This window comes from Sorghum bicolor, chromosome 10 (genome assembly GCF_000003195.3).
Source record: "Sorghum bicolor cultivar BTx623 chromosome 10, Sorghum_bicolor_NCBIv3, whole genome shotgun sequence".
In the NCBI taxonomy this organism is placed as follows: domain Eukaryota; kingdom Viridiplantae; phylum Streptophyta; class Magnoliopsida; order Poales; family Poaceae; genus Sorghum; species Sorghum bicolor.
Window position 1 is genome coordinate 39,942,015 of NC_012879.2, and position 11,233 is coordinate 39,953,247.

General features: G+C 39.4%; 1 pseudogene; it reads left to right on the top strand.

Annotated features, from left to right (window-relative positions):
- LOC110431386 lies at positions 631 to 2,381 on the top strand (annotated as a pseudogene).

The window sequence follows — 11,233 nt, forward strand, 5'->3', positions numbered from 1 at the left end:
CTGATGAGTTGCCGAGAAGATAATCTGCAAATGAGAGAGGGCTTTTCTAAATAAATAAAAATAATAGTCAATCATACAAAGACCCCGTTTGGTTTGGCTTGTTAAAGTTTACCGCCCGTTACATTAAATGTTTAGACACATGCATGGAGTACGAAATATAGATTATTTACGAAACTATAACACAGAGCCAAAGAGTAATTTCAGAGGCGAATCTTTTAAGACTAAATAGTTTATGATTGGATACTAATTTTCCAAAAAGACAAAACTGCTACGGTACCTGTTAAACTTTAACACCCAAACCAAACACCCCCTAAGCGAAAGTGACTAGTGACATCCTAGCAGGACAGTGGCATCAAATATTTACTAATTCCTCCTAACTTATTCCCAAAAATAATACAAATATTGTTAGTTCCACTCTGCAACTGTTCAAAGAAACAAAGGAAACAACAAAGGGTTTTTGTTTGTATAAGAAAGTTGCTAATATTGTTTCCGGCACTAAATTCATTTTATTAGAGTCTCTGGCCGTTGAATCTGATCTGATGAAACAAAATGTTGATCCTATTACTTGGTTTCTGGAGTTCTATGCAGGGGAGTATGTCTGGAAGTCATTTATGTACACCTCAGTCCATGATCAAAGAACTCATCTACTGGAGATCACACGGAAATATCGATGGCAACAGAACTAAATGTAGCATGATGTACAAGGTCTTGCAGTGCATTCGTGCATCAGATCCAAATGCTTATGAGCCAAGGGTCCTCTCAATTGGTCCTTACCACCATGGGGCGCCCACATCGTTGCCACTGGAGAAAGAAAAATGGGTTTGTCTCGATTATGTGCTTAAACTAAACTGCAATAGAAGTTTGCAAGACTACCTAACAATGATCACAGCACTTGAGAAAGAAGCTAGAACCTGTTATTCCGATGACAACTTAATCAATAGCAAAATGTTCGTAGAGATGCTCTTGCTTGATAGTTGCTTCATAATTGTAAGCCTTAATGGGATTGGTGGGATTCAAGTGCAAAGGGATATTCGTGAAACTTGTTCTCTGGATCCGAATGATGTGATAGAGGTGGTTATTGGAAAATCTGAAGGAAGAGTTCATGACAAAGCCAAGCAAACAATGGTGGAGAGCACAGCTGTTAGTCTCCCACAACGAACAGGTAAGGGTTTTGCACATCAGATAGAACAAGAGCATATTGACACTCATCATAACACGAAACGATGTTGTCGTATGGATTTCTATGATGGCCAAACTCAAGAAAATGTTGAGGGGAATGAGCAATGGTACAACAGTTCAGCTGTGTATGATCTCCTGTTGTTAGAAAACCAGATTCCATTTTTTGTTGTTACAAAAATATATGAACTTCTTGTCAGTGGTGATAGACCACATGGATTACTTAGTGACAACATCTCAAAATTTATTAAAGGGATTCTCCTACACTTTCCACTAGCAATACAAGATAACAATAGCCCAAAGGATTTTGACCATCTACTCCACTTATGTTACTTGTACTTTAAGCCTTCTGGCCGTAGTCTACAACACAAGCACCAGATGAAGGAAACGACAGGTTACTTTCGATCTTTATTATTTTGGGCCAAGTGTTTCTTTCGAAATTTTGAATCACAAATAAAAGAAAATAGTCGGTCATCGTGTTCTCAATATGAAAGCAAGCATTCTTGTAAGGTATTTCAACAGTGGCGCAGAGCAGAACAATATCATGACGCAGGAGTTGAATTTAAGGACAGGATATTTGATGAGCAGAACCCTCACTCACTTCTAGACATAGAATTCAGAGATGGGGTACTCACATGCCACGTTTGCCAATTGATGATAAATCTGCCACTCTTTTCAGGAATCTTGTTGCATTTGAGCAAAGTTGCCCAGAACTAGGTAATGACATTGCTTCTTATGTCTACTTCTTGTCCCAGCTAATTAGTGTTCCTGATGATGTTGCTTTACTTTCTCGAAAAGGAGTTATTGTGCACCAGCTTGATAGTGATGAGGAGGTCTCAACTCTATTCGCCAGACTCTTTGAATATGTCATTTTTGATTTCTATGGTGAGCACTACCTGAAGTTGTTATGTCATACATTGGAGGCACATTACCAAAGTCGAATCAACAGATGGATGGCATGGTTATGGCATAAGCATTTTGGCAACCCATGGTTAGGCTTCACAGCTTTAGCATCAGTTATTATGGTTTTCTGTAGTATAGGGCAAACGATCCTTGCTTTCCTTTCTTATATGAACACGTCGTGAGTACAAAATGTTATATATTCTAAGACCCAGATTTGCCATCTCGTATATTCTAGAAATATGATATAATGGATACTGCCAATTAGTTACTTCTTGAAAACATCATTGAAGGCTTTGTTTTGGTACTCCTAAATGACTGTGAGCCGTTTATTTATTTCGATTGGATGGTCATAATTACCTATTACCTTTTAGGAGGTAATAGATGAAGTATTTATTTATTTATTTTCTTATTTTAGAAAATAGGATAAATAAGGAAATTTTTAGATATAAAAAAATTTTAGATTTAATTGATACGCGTATGATCTCATTGATATAATAAATCCATTTTTATTTTAGCACGTGCATACATGGTAGTTGAGGGATTAGGATGTATGTTCATGTGACATGCGCGTGTGTACATGGCCAGCATATAAGTGCATGTTTGATTGGCATGGGTAACATGCATAGATAACGTGTTAGTGCAAATAACATTTTATTATTTGCAACTTTTAGATATAATAAGTCTTTTGATCTGATAAGTCAAACTTTGTGAAGTTTGATCAAGTTTATATAAAATATTATGAATAATTATTTGTTGAAACAGATTTAATATGGAAACATGTTTTATAGTTATTCTGATGATACTTACTCAACATCATAAATATTAGACGAACTGATCATAGATCAGCTAGCTAGGTTCCTTGTGGTAGAACCTGTCCACCCAGGTTTAAATCCTCCACTTGACATGGGTGTTCGTAATTTTCTGGATTTATGAAAGAACCTAGCCTAGAGGGGGGTGAATGGGCCTTTTTACAAAACATGAAACTTACAAACTCGAATTTGCGGAAGTTACATACGAGACTGTAAGTTCCGGTGGTTTGGATCGGATGTTCCAGTCAGGGGAACCAGAACTTCCGGTGCAGGCTAACAGAACCTCTGCTGCCCTAAACGAGCTACGAAATTAGAGTGAATCGAGTTGAGATTTCAGATCTAAGTGTTACCACACCCTCCTAGAGGTTTTTAATGAAGATGTTGAGCTCCTCAAAGCTTGGCACCCACACCAAATCGTAGATTGGCACCACCCACCTATGAAGTAGGGGGTAGAGAGGAAGAGCAAAAAGAACACAAAGAACAAAGGGTAGCCGAAGCTACCATCATAACAAGACAAGCTATTTTTACAAAGGTTCAGCAATCCCCATAAAGGAGTTCCTACGTCCTCGTTGTTGAGGTGACTGTTGACACTTCTTAACACAACTAAAAAATAGACTCTTAAACCTATCCCTGGTAACGGCGTCAAACTTACTGAACATCATTTAAGCTAGGTTTCCATCACTGACATAATGTGGAAGTACTGTTATTAAATCTATATGTTTTTCTAGAAATAACTAACTAAAAAATAAAAGATCTGCAAGCGCACCGATGTAGCATTTTAACCAGGAGTATTCCAGGTATCGTTATTTATATTTTTACCACTGGGAAGGGACTTGCAATGGATAATGAGCAATGAGCACTGCATGTAATCATTGAGACCTTAACCATGTATTTATCTATTTGTCATGCAGGGTAAGTGTCATATAAGATAAATATATGAATATAAATAATAAGCGGCAGATGATAAATAAGAATTCATAGCCATAAGATAAACATGATAATCATCTCAACTAGATTACTCTAAGTCTACAACACTAGCATGGTATTACGACAATCTACAAGAATAAATCATAAGTATTCTAACTACACAGACAAAGCATACTTTGATTAGTGCAAGTACACCTAGCATCATCACTTGAAAAGGTTATCTATGCATAGTGATATTAGCAAGAAAGATCATGAATATAGCAATCACTTCCCTGTAATAATGGTGCTCTACAATCCTTATAATCAGGAGAAGGAATACAAAGGACTCAACAGGACTGTCACTCCCGTGATCTACCTCAATCTCCGCAATATAAGGGGTAATCGTAGATAAATATGGTCTAGTCACCACACCTATACAATATTTACCACTTACCCATTGATCTAATGAGTAAGCGCTATACGATCTTTTGCACAAACATAATTCTAATCTAACAACTGACGACGAAAGCTAGTCGGCAGTCTACCTTAGGGTATGCCCCACGATAGTAGTTTATCGACAGATAGGTGCGCAAGCTACGAACTCGATGGTGATGCAAGACACAAACAAGGATTTTATCCAGGTTCGGCCGCCGTGTGGGCGTAATACCTACGTCCTGCGTCTGATTGTTGAATTGACTAAGGGGGGTCCTTGCCTCTCCTTATATAGTCCAGAGGGCAGGGTTACAAATCTGGAAACTAATCGTAGTCGGTTACAATTGCCATAGATAGTACGATATCAATCCCTATTCTAACCGACTAGAATCTAGCTTGATCTCCATGTCCTGTTTCCTTGCGTGAAACTCTGAGTAGTTGGATCAAGCCTCAAACTGTCTCATAATGGGCCAAATCTCGTGGCCCAAGTCTAGCCGTAAGGGTGTAGGGGTTTATACCCCCACAGCTAGTCCTCGAGCACCATGTGTTGTGATGAAACACACCGTCTTGAACTTCTTCGACCAATAAAGCTTAAAATCGCCTGAACAATTGCAACAATATTTTAAACAACTCCAAAGACAGTTGATCAACATCGACTTCGAAGAAGCAGGTTGTTTGAAGAATGCATGGTGCTCTTAACCAAAAAAGATTTCTTTTCTAGTGAAGTGTGCCCACTTTACTTTTCTGAAAAGTATAGTTCTTCAATAATCAAGCATATTCTCCGCAAGGTGAAGTGTGCCCACTTAGTCCCTAAGCCTGGTAGTAGGTGACATAGGCACGTGGTGACAGGGTCTAAAAAGAAAAGTCCACGTAGAAATTCTGATACTAAGATGCATCGCCAGATGCATCGTATCGATGTAGTCCACGAGCTTGCTGGAAGGTGAAGTATGAGACTTGTAGCAAGGTTTAAAAAATTCAAGTCATCTCACATCTGTATATGAGTACAATTTATACGTAACTGGATAGAACAGTCGATAAGCATGAATGGTGACTGTTGGGTATTTTAAACGCAAACAGAAAAATCCGCAAGCGTACGGATACCGATGTAGCTTTCACCTGGGAGTATTCCAGAGTATCGATTTTCCACAGAGAACGTGAGTGTACTAATTAAGATCCAAGATCGCCCAAGGATAACTATATGAATATTTTTGGTGGGAAGAGAGGAAGTTTCCTGAGAGTTCTCTAGTTGATATAAGAATCAAGAATTACTTCAAGATTATCTATATCGGGACATCAGAGCACTAACCACAGAAAGAGATGAGAAGGGGGCTAGGAAGGTCTGACTACGGTCCTACAAACACCGATCCGAACGTGGTGGAATACCTCGACCGTTAGGGCTGTCACTACCCTAAGGCTACCACAACAATCCGCAGGATTGGGTGCAATTCCAGGTAATCGCAAGACTAAACACCACGTCTAATCTATTAATTACTACTCTAATGTTTCAAAGACTAGAGCACTTGATGCAAGCGGGAATCCAATAAATAACTTGAATGTAAATACAAGTAATTAGAGAACTCAGGAGTTATGAATTAAAGAACCTGGAGAACGATGAAGAACGAACCAGATGCTACAAAAGTATAATGTTGAGGAAGATCCGACAGATCTGGCTCCTCCTCCGCTCTCCTCTTCTCTCTCCCTATTTTCTAGATTACAACTAGAACTAACTAGAACTAGAACTAGAGGAACTAGAACTAGAACTAGATGAACTAGAGCTAGATCTAGATGAACTAGAGGTAGAACTAGAAGAACTAGAGGGATCCTCTCTACTTGGATGAAGAATTGTAACCCTAGCTTTGATTCTGTAGAAGAGGTATGATCTCCAGGGGCCAGGGGGGTCTGGTTTTATAGTCCCTTCAAGTGAATCTGGGCCGTCGGATCAAACCGACATTAATCGCACGATTTTCCTTGATCCTTTAGGTCGGTGGAGCATAATCCGCGAAACGTGTCCAGATTGGGCACTGTAGCTGGGCGGGCGCCCAGGAGAGTTGGGCGGGCGCCCTGCCTCCGAGCCCGATTTCCTTCCCGTTCGTTCCCGTGGCTTCTGGAGTCTTCTAGATGGTAGAAAATTGCGCGGCACGTTAATATCTCTATGTAAACCCGACGTGTGGGCCTTTCTTCCGTATTTCCTGATAACCCCCTGCAGAAATAGACAAACACCAAAACTCGTGGAATTCTGTCAGATAAAACCCTAAGTCTAGGTGTTGGTTGCATTTGGATCCTTTTCTATGATTAGTTGATGGTTAAATGTAAGCATTAAGGACCGTCAACAAGCTCCCCCAAGCTTAACCTTTGCTCGTCCCTGAGCAAAGATGAACTCAAGAGTTTCTGCAGTGGTTTCATGCCTTAAAGATACACATGCGTTCAAACAAGATATCATCTCTGGGTTAGAGTAAACTGTTAAGATTTAAACTTACTCATATTACCTTCCACCATGGGACTTGTAACCGTCACTTCTGTCTTGAGCAGTTAAAAGATAGAACGGTCTAGTCAAGTGCCATGTCTCTTATTCTTGATCAGCTATAGCTCTGGGGTTTTTGCAGATTTTCAAATAAAACTCAGAGATTCCTTGTATGACTCTCTCTAGTCTCTCATTTGTGGTATTTCTGGATCCTTACCAAGTATGTGGTATTTGTGGTATAAGGCATAGTGACATTGCCTTCTCTCTCACCGTACTCTAATAAGGCTTTTGATATCTGGAGCTCATAGGTGGGAGACAGCTAATACATACTTACAAGACATTTATTGCATAGTCAAACCATGGATCCAGAAGAACAAGTCAATAAGTCAAATCAAGATGTGCATGTGTGGCGAATGAATGGTGATAATGGTGAAAGTAATGGTGAAAGTCTAATTCTACTTTTGCTCTTTTGAGGGGGTACATACCTTTCTTGCTCTTTTGAAACTTTTTGAGGAGAATGAGATGCTCTATATATATTTTTTTTTCTTTTCTCTCGGGTGGGTATCTTGTACCCCTAATTCTACTATCAGACACTTGTCCATTTTTACCTCTCGTCTCACTTTTTCTTTCTTTCGAGGTTCCGGGCACTTGCCCCTTTTCATTTCCTCGTATCTCTTTTTTTTCTCTTTTTTTTTCTCTCATTTTTTTTCTCTTTTTTTTTATTAGAGCACTCATTTCATGAGATAATATAGTAAGTGGTAGTAACAAGATAACTTGAGCATTTATTTCATAGGGGAAAAATAGAAATATTTTTGGCTATTCTATCCCGGATTAGGAGTAGAATATTTTTGGGTGGTTCTGGAGATGGAAATGGATGGATATATGTGGATGCGTACTTCCAGAGTAGAAGCAGCATGTGTGAGTGAACATGCAAGTGAATCTTGATTTAACCACATGACAAGCTCCTAAGGGTCTACACAGCTTGACCACACTCAATGCTCATAAGCAGTTAATAGTAAATGTGTGGCTCAAAGTCTAATAAGCATGTATATATGGCAGTGGTAGGATTTTAAACTCTCATCATACAGGAACTCATCATGCAACATTTTAAAGATTTTCAAAGATAAAATTCTCCAGAATTCTAGCATCTATAGGAACAGATAAATAGCAGCTCAACCTTCCCATATCATATCCGTTAACGACTTAGACTTTAGATCAAGTACTCTTCCCACAAGTTCAGGTTTAAAGCAAATCTTAAATAATAACAGTCATGCCTAAACTTGAGAGAGATTTCAATTTTAGGAACTAGTCATGGCAGAGCAACTATTAATCATTTCCATGTGAGAGCGTATCATGAGGGTTCATAGCAAATTTTATTTATTTATTTATTTAGCAAACTAAGCCAAGATATATATAAGCACACAATATTTATTTGGGTTTTTATGATTATGCATCTTTTTATTATTTGAGTAAAGTATAAACGTGAGTAGAACACTTAGCTGGATAAATGGGGGTGCTCTCCCCCAAGCTGGATTTTGACGTAATTTCTTCTGATGTAGCTAGCAGGTGGCGGAGGTGTATTTGAATGTCGGCAGCACTCTGATAGCGATTAGGATGTCTTCCGTCTGCTAGTCTTCTTTGATCCTTGAATTCTGTGGAGCTCAAATAGACAACAAAGCTTTGTGGAACTGGTTAAGTGTTAGCATAAATATCTAGCCTTTATCATGTTGAGCCTCCTCAATAAATATTACTCTCTTTAGTAGGATCATAAATTTATTTTTATATTTTTATTTTTATAGGACAGGAATATATTTATTTCATTTTTACGCCACCACAGTGAATGTACTTATGGGTTTTATGCCATGAGCATACTCACATGGGGCTTACTATTTTCAACATTTTTATTTTCTTTTCAAGATGATATGAACCTGATTAACTAAGCAAACTATTTTAAAATAATTGAAAGGAAAAAGATAACTACCAAGTTTACCTCATGGCAAGGCGTTCAGTGTTTTAAAGTCCTCCGAACGGGACTCTCCGTTTTCTCAGTCGTCCTGGGATTCGCTGGATGGCGTAGTCGGTGGTTCCGGCGGAGCCTGCTCTTCATGTATAACTATCTTCTTTCTCCACACCTGACTCGGTGCTATGGTCTCCTCAGGACAGTTCTGTTCAAGTTGTATGTCTTCAGACCTCACTACTTCTCCTTCGTAGTCTGCCCATCCATCCTTGATGATTTGCCTCCTCTGGTTGCGGTTGCGTCGTCTTCTTCTTGTCCTGACATGCTTAGAGTCTTCAACTATATAGTTAAGGTCAGTAAAATAGCGGCGTACCTTCTCAGAGGGGAAATGCATGTGGACTTCTCCAGTTCCAATGTAGATGATTGCTTTAACGGTGCTGAGGAACGGTCTTCCAAGGACGATGGGTGGATCGTACTTGTCTTCTCCCATGTCAATAACTTTTCAGAATGTCTGATCTGCCATCTGGAGCTGAATGTATGTCGGTTTTAGGGACATGGTTCCATGCAGGAGCTGATAAGTGACTGCGGCCATTATGTTGACGTTAGATCCGGTGTCGTAGAGTGTCTTCTGAAAAGAATATCCATTGATTGTGCACTCGATGCTTGGAACACCAGGGTCATCCTTCTTGATCAAGAAAGGTGACTTGAGTTGACGATCTTGACCTCCTTGAACTGCAGTGACCATCTTAGCTGACTCGGTCTACATTTGCTTGTTCCTGCTCCCCCTGTTGATCCTCTTCCTTGGTTCATGTCGGGATTGCTTTGAGATTCGTGTAGCCTTGTTCTTGAAGGAAAACGTCTCCTTCCTCCTCTTGATGTAGAAATGGATTTTAGCAGCACTAGCGTAGATGACAGCTCCCGAGGTGTTTAGGAATGGCCTCCCTAGGATGATGGATGCCCTCTCATCAGTATCAGTCTCTATCACCACGAAGTCTGCTGGAGCGTATAAGGTACCAACTCGGACGTAGAGGTTCTTCAATATTCCCTGTGGGAAACTTAGTGTACGATCTGCAAGCTGCAAACCCATGGTTATTTCTGATAAAGGATGTGTAAAGAATTTTTCATAGAGTACCCTGAGCATAATGTTGACGCTGGAGCCAAAGTTGCAGAGTGCTTCTAGGAAGTCCACCATGCCGATGGAGATCAGGATGACGGGACGTCCTGGATTGTATCTCTTGACTGGCAGAAGGTCAGTAATTACTTCCACAACAGGGTTACTCCAGTAGTTACGTCCTCAAGCTTCTCAGTGTAGTGATTGCCTGAGTGTCCAGTATCTCCAGTGTGTTTGTGCTCGTAGATCTAGGTTCTTCACTTGGTGGAGTCTGGGAGTTATAAAAGTCCTTCATATTTTGCTCGAAGTGTACCTGCTCATAGAGACAAGGCAGAGATCAAGTGCATGGGCCCTGTTGGTGGAAAACACCAACAGAACCAAAAGTGTAATTGCTCTTCTCTATCCTTAAGCATAGTGAGCAAGACACAGTTGATGGATAATAAGATCATGAGTGTAGCATTTAAAACATTCGTCAGATCAGATCACTCAACCTAATAGAAAGATAATCTATCTATATATATGTGTTGTTTATATCTTCCAAAGATTGAGTGTGCAACATTTTAGCTAATATGATTAGGAGTGTGGGATCACAAAGGTGGAAGGACTAAACATGTTGAATCGATTGGGTTGGTTAATCTAGAGTTGCAAATCATACATGTTTGTCTCTTTTATTCATGTGAGCGCCAGAAATGAGGAGAAGCTTATAGAAGTGATAGTCAAGTACTTTAAGATGTTACCTTACTTGAAGAGTGATGGTACAGTATCACCTTGTGGAAGCTTTCCTCTCTTAGCGGTTGTGCATCGTGTTTGTGGCACCTCCATGGATCATCTCTTGTGAGCTATGCCTTCCTTTTGTAAATTGTTAAACTTCATGTGTGTCTCTCTTTGTCTCCAATGTGAGTTTATCTCAGGACTTCCCAGGTCGATATTGAAAGTTTTCTTTTTTTTCTGTAGGGGTTAGTCTGACAAAATATACCAATGTCTACACAAGCAGTTTTTAGTTCAATAACCAAACTAGACTCCATGTCTAATTAGATTAAGGAAGGCTGTTTAACCTAAGCACCATGCTTAATTTAAAAACCAATGGAAGTATGTACAGTACTTCCGAACTAACACTTACTAGGATAAACAAAGGTAGCGTGATGGCTTTTATAGAGATCTACTCAAGTGGAGATGAAGTAGTGTGATTACTATTTAACAAATTGAGCATGTCTCAAAGGTAGGGACAACCAACATAGCAACATGGCAAATGTTGTTTTTATATAAAGTACTCCCCCAAGCTTGAATTTTGCAAAATTCAAGTTTGGATGAATTTAATTCAATGTTGTATGATGATTGGTTGTACATACATTGTGCTTGTCATTCATCCGATCTTCTTGCTCCAATCCTGGAAAGATTAGTGACAAGAATACCCGAAGGAATTTTTTTACAATTATCCTTATATGCTCAAAACACAAGGTAATGTTGCAAATAATTAA